Source organism: Arvicola amphibius, chromosome 4 (assembly GCF_903992535.2).
Source record: "Arvicola amphibius chromosome 4, mArvAmp1.2, whole genome shotgun sequence".
Lineage (NCBI taxonomy): Eukaryota > Metazoa > Chordata > Mammalia > Rodentia > Cricetidae > Arvicola > Arvicola amphibius.
In genome coordinates, this window is record NC_052050.1 from 143,624,144 (window position 1) to 143,630,043 (window position 5,900).

Genomic DNA, 5,900 nt, shown 5'->3' on the forward strand with positions numbered 1-5,900 from the left:
GATGAGATGGCTGCATCTATGAAGTCATGATAAAGTGGTAATTGGTTGCATAATAAAGGGAGCCAGTAGATTGCCACCTGTGATAACTAAAGTTCTCCCACAAGCTGGTCCTATGAGAATGTGGTATCTCAGGAGACCTTTATCATTCCTGTTACCTGAAATAGAAGCTGAGGATGGATGTTGTTCTGAGAACTACAGAGGCAATTATCCCACAAAGGTACCTCTCTCCCTTCTCCTTTCTCTGAGGTTTTAACTATTGTCTTCTTCAAGGCCAGAAGCTGAACTGAAGACTCAGCTTTACCTGTGAGCACCCTTTAGGCTTCTCTTTGACATAGAACATCAAATTCAGAAAGACTTTCATTATCTTTTGCTGAGAAGAAACATGTTGCAGTAAAAAGGTGGTATTACTCCTTTATTCCCTTAAACCTTTAAAACTGGTGAGACCTCTGTTGTGGTGCATGCATCCAAGGATGGAAAATTAAAAACAAATAAAAGTCTTCTCTAGGACTAATTCAAAGCCTTGGGAAATTATTGTTACTTTTCTTTTGTTTTCCAGAAACTAAAGTGAAGAGGAAAGCACCGAATGGACTGTAAATTAATAACCCTGGATATATTTTTTATTATAGTCCTGATAACTCTACACTGACAAATTATTCCTTGTTGTTGAGTATTACTTAAATTATGTAAAGATGTCTAATAATAACTAATAGTCTCATTTATTTAGGAGATGGTTGGTGGCCTAAAAGAAAGCCTACTACATTTGACATCTAACATGCCCAAATTTCCATATAGGACCTGAGATAGCTGAAACAAAGAAAGAAAGAAAGAAAGAAAGAAAGAAAGAAAGAAAGAAAGAAAGAAAGAAAGAGAAAAGAGAAAGGAAAGAAAAAAGATATGGCTCCTTTAAGAGGCTATGCCACACAGCAAGCACTTGAGTAGTACATGAGTAGTTAAGTAGAAACAGCAAACTTAGTTTTTTTAAAAAAAAAAAAAACTAACACAGTGTGAGCACAAGCTTCTGCTTAGATGGACTTAAGGCTTGGCTGTTATGGACCTACGGAGGGGACAGAACCAGTTACTAGAACCACAGCTGTGTGGAAGGCCTAAATGTTGTTTAGTTTAAGGTTTGACTCACAGTCAGAAAAGGCTGGAGACATGCAGTAAAGATAGATCAGGATGGAAAAAAGCCTCTAAACAGGTTACAGGGTGTTTAAACATATGTGTAGGCTTAAGAAAGAAAAGAAAATGGGTATAGACATGAAGAAGGATGCTGAAAAGAAATCCCACACTAGTTCAGAATTGAATATAATAAAGGGTTATTTATTTAGGGGTAGACTCACAGATCACAATCCTCTGAATGAACGGGGAACAGGAACCGAATCATGCTGCCAGAAGAGAGGCTAGACCCATGTTTTACATTGGCATATATAGTATAAGAAGCCACACCTAAGTGGCCAGGTAAGTTAAAGGCTACTGGCTATAGGAATTCCTACAGCACAGACAGTCATAGGCAAAAATAGTTTAAAAATAATAAAGTATTTAAAAAGAGAGCAGGGTAGTATAAAGGAAAAGTCACATAAAGATGGGAAATAACAGGGAGTCTGGATCCTGTGTAGTGTTTTGCTGGCTTTGAATTTTTTGAGTGCTGATGAATGAACAACTGCTGCTGAGAGATATGGGATTATAAAATAGGACTGTTGGATTAAACCAACCCAGATACTTTAGGGATATCTTAACTTTAAGATGCAAGTCAGAAAAGGTATTGCATTGGAGAAGAGGTTATGCTTTTGTGTCCACAGAAAGCAAAAGACTATGAATTCTTTCAAGGTTAATAGAGATCAGATTTGATCAGGGGAGACCTCCTGAAAATCTTGACTGCAGACTTAAAGACATAAAGAAATAATCCAGAAAGATCAGCAGACCAGTGATGTATATACTGAGACCTCTGCATGGGAACAGTTCTGAGACTGGACAACAAATGTCACAATTAGTTTTCTTAGGATTTGATCATTATCTCAAATTTCTCATGGTCCCCTAAAGATGCCATCATCCTCAGACAACAAGAAGCAGTCTAGAGACCAATAACCACATTACCAAAAGGTGGGGTGGGTGGATTTCCATCTTTCAGTGGGTTTGGATGTTTGTCATCACTTAGGGGGATTAGTTGCAAATTGTTATTGGTCATGGTTGGGAAGAAACTAAGCAAAGAAGACTAGAGTCAAGGAACTTTTTCTGAAAAGAAATAGGGGGATATAGGAGATAGGATAAAAAGATAGATTATTGAATCTACTTTAAACTAAAAAGCAACTATTCTCAAATATTTTATAATTCCATGGATTTTTAAAATTTTGTTACAAATTTAAGGTTATTTTTGTTATAACATACTGTATATATGTTTCTACTCTTGTTTAAGGTATTGTACTTATGCAGTTCCTTTAAAAATATAAGGCAAAGTTTTAGCCCTTGAAAGTTAATATTATAAACCATTTAGGAAAATTAAGAAGTGCAGGTTAGTAGATAGTCATATATAACAGTATAAAAACTTGTATTTATATTAAATATACTTTCAAGATCATACAGAAATATATTTTAGATAGATAGATGGTCTTCAAACACTTCAAAGACCTACAAAATTGGTATTTAAAATGTTTTGTTAACATAAAGCTTTTCATGACAGTGAGGCATGTCTGCTCCTGGCAGCACCAATCTAATTCATAAAAGGATGATGGGTACCAAAGAACCCCCATATGGAGTTTGAGTTCATTGTAGCAAAGCTAGCCATTTGGGTAAGCAACTGTCTTTTCCTCAAGTGCTGACAGTATACCATCCAAACTGGACATGCAGGACACAAAGAAAACAACTGTCAAGCTTTTTCAAGACCAGGTGGCATGGTCCTTCAAAATTCCTGCTTCATAGAAAAGTCTGCCAGATAATCTGCATGACACATAGGAAAGCTACTGCTGAACTTTGCCAAGACAAGGTAAGACAATCCTGCAAAATCCCTGCCTTACAGGAAAGTCTGTCAGATATTCTAGGCCTGTAGGCTAAAGATAGATGCTCAACATTCCAGAGAAAGCTTGGATAACAGTCCAGGCAGTCAGATGTCTCTTTATTTCTATAGTTATGGAAGTTGCTTTCACTGTACTTCCTGTTTACTCAGGTAATATTATATACTTCTGGGGTCTTTGATGGAGTTGATGACTAGATAGTTACAGTTAGAGTTTCTTTAGTTAGGACAGAAGGTATATTAGGTACAAAACTTTGGACTCACCAAAATAGGATATATAACATTTTCTCTGAATTTGCAAAATACAAATGAACTAGATATTTTAACATAATTCTTATTTAATAATTATTCTTATTGTAGATAGCCTTACTATGTAAAAGTTAAAATTTTTCTTTTTATTTAGGCAAAAAGGAGGAAATGTTGTGGATTATTACGTTAACTAATAAAGATTATTACATTTGCTTATGTTTTAAAATATTACTTTAACTAAAGGTATGTTATGTTTGGTTATGCTGCATTTAGTGAATGTTGTAAAAATGTGTTGCTTTATCTAACTGGTCTAATAAAAACATAAATGACCAATAACTAGGCCTTAGAAGAATGGGAGCAGGTGGTGGGCAGAGAAAATAAGTAGAAGGAGGAATCTAGCCTGGAGTAGAGATAACAAGGGAGAAAGAGATGGAGATGCCTAGGGCCAGACAGTCGGATAGACATACACACATGCACACGCGCGCACACACACACACACACAGAGAGAGAGAGAGAGAGAGAGAGAGAGAGAGAGAGAGAGAGAGAGAGAGAGAGAGGAGAAGCAGGAAAACAAGGACATACAGAATCAAAGGCAAAAATCCCTAAGGGAAAATGTAAATGAAATAGATAAAGAGAAATACGTTAAAATAAGTTATACAAGCTAGTGGGACATGCATAAGATAAGAATGAGCATTCATAACTAATAAGTCTCCATGTCTTTATTTGGGAGCTGGTTAGTGGCCCACAAGAAAGCCTGCTACAATTCCTTGTTATCACTGTAGCCTGAAGAAATAAGGAGTGTGACTTTCTACCCAGTGTTAAGACAACTCACCTGGGCTCCCAGGAAGGAGACCAGATAGTCCTTGTTTGGGTGCAAATGGATGTTACTATTTATACACTTTCTTCCTAAGTAGCTTGTGATTATTTGCAAGAGAAAGAAAAAGCCATGGAGCAACAAAGTTTATCAGCAGGCATTCTAATTGCGTTTTCGACTTCTCTAGGAAAACTGATGTTGAAAAGGCACACTCCCCAACATGCCCTCATGTGGTCTTCCAAATTCCCAGCAAGCATCCAGTGAACGTCCAGAGAAATGCTGGTTATTAGGCAGACTTTAATTTGTGAAAATCCATTAACAAAAATCTCTAATTAAAAAAAATCAATGGATGCCTATGACATTAACTAGGAAAATCTAATAGAGAGACATTAAATTTTGCTCTATTCAATTAACTTGAACACAACATGATGGACTCAAAAGGTATTTTAATTGGATGCATATGAAAAGAAATTTTTGCAAAATTAAACAGACCTTCTATGAGCTACTCATATAAGGGAAATTGCAGTAAAGGATTTTCTCAAATCCCTAATGATGAGTAATTTCCTTGAGAGCAGCCTGAATTCTTAGACAACATCTTTACAAATCAATCCTTCCTGAAAAGGCTATGATTTTTTTTTCTCTCAGGAGCCAGCTCACTGTGATGCCTGCTTTTTTCTATATTCTTCTGTTTTTCCTGGATAGGGTAGTTATGTGGAAAGCACAAAAAGCAAACTTGAAGGGATTGTTTTCAAAACTCACCTGTTCTAAGCTCCTTATAGTAAGAAGTAGCCCAAAATAAATGACTATAATTTACAGGGTGAATATATGCTTGGGATAATCTCATCCTCAATTTATGCCTCATACTTCGGCATAGTTATTAATAGCACCCCTGTTTGCTCTAAATAATGACTTGCTTTGGGCAATAAGCTATATACTCACCCTGCTAATGTACTAAGCACCCTTACCACTTGTTTCACACTGTCCAAGCAAGTCCTCTCAACTCCTGCTGGAAGCAGAAGAGCTCAAAGAAAATAAAAGTTCAGATAAGTGATGAGTATTCCCCTCTTATTGAGTTGTTCTATATTGCCTGCCCTCTGCCTCATCTCCATGTTATACTTATTTCTAAAAAAAATTTTATTTTCGCACTTTTAATTATGTATATAGGTGTGTGTTGTTATATATTGGTAAAGTGCCTACAGAATCTAGAAGACAGTGTCAGGTCCCTGGATTTGGAGTTACATGAGACTGTGAGCCATCCCATGTAGGCAATAGGAAGAGAACCCAAGTCTTTTACAAGGGCATTAAGCATTCATAACCACTGAGCCATCTCTCCAATAAATTATTCAACTCCTTTTGTTGTTCACTTATTTATTAATTGTCCTTGACACTCCCCAATCTTATACGTAAGGTTGGTGGTAAGCACTTTGAAAGGGTTATGTATAAAGTTGATTACGGAGGCTTTCAAACTTGAGATGGTTCTGTTCCTTTGAAAAAGCATCATTCTCACCCTGAAAAAAAAAATTATTAACAGCATGCCACGTATGCTTGAAATAGAGAAAAGCCTGAAGTGTTTCATCATCATTTTTGTGGTAGCTAGATTCCAAGACGGCCCTGATTCCAGACACTCACATTTTTCTGCGGTGCCTACCTTAGCATCAGTCTTCATGGCCAGTACATAAGACTCAACATTTCTAGATTATATAATGAAAAATGGACGCCGCTATTTTGTGTACCTTACTCTTTGCCCAAGACCTTTATCTTTTTCAGATTACATAGCACAGAAAAGGCATGCTGTGAGGTTCATAGCACCTTGTGTTCTAGAGAGCTGAA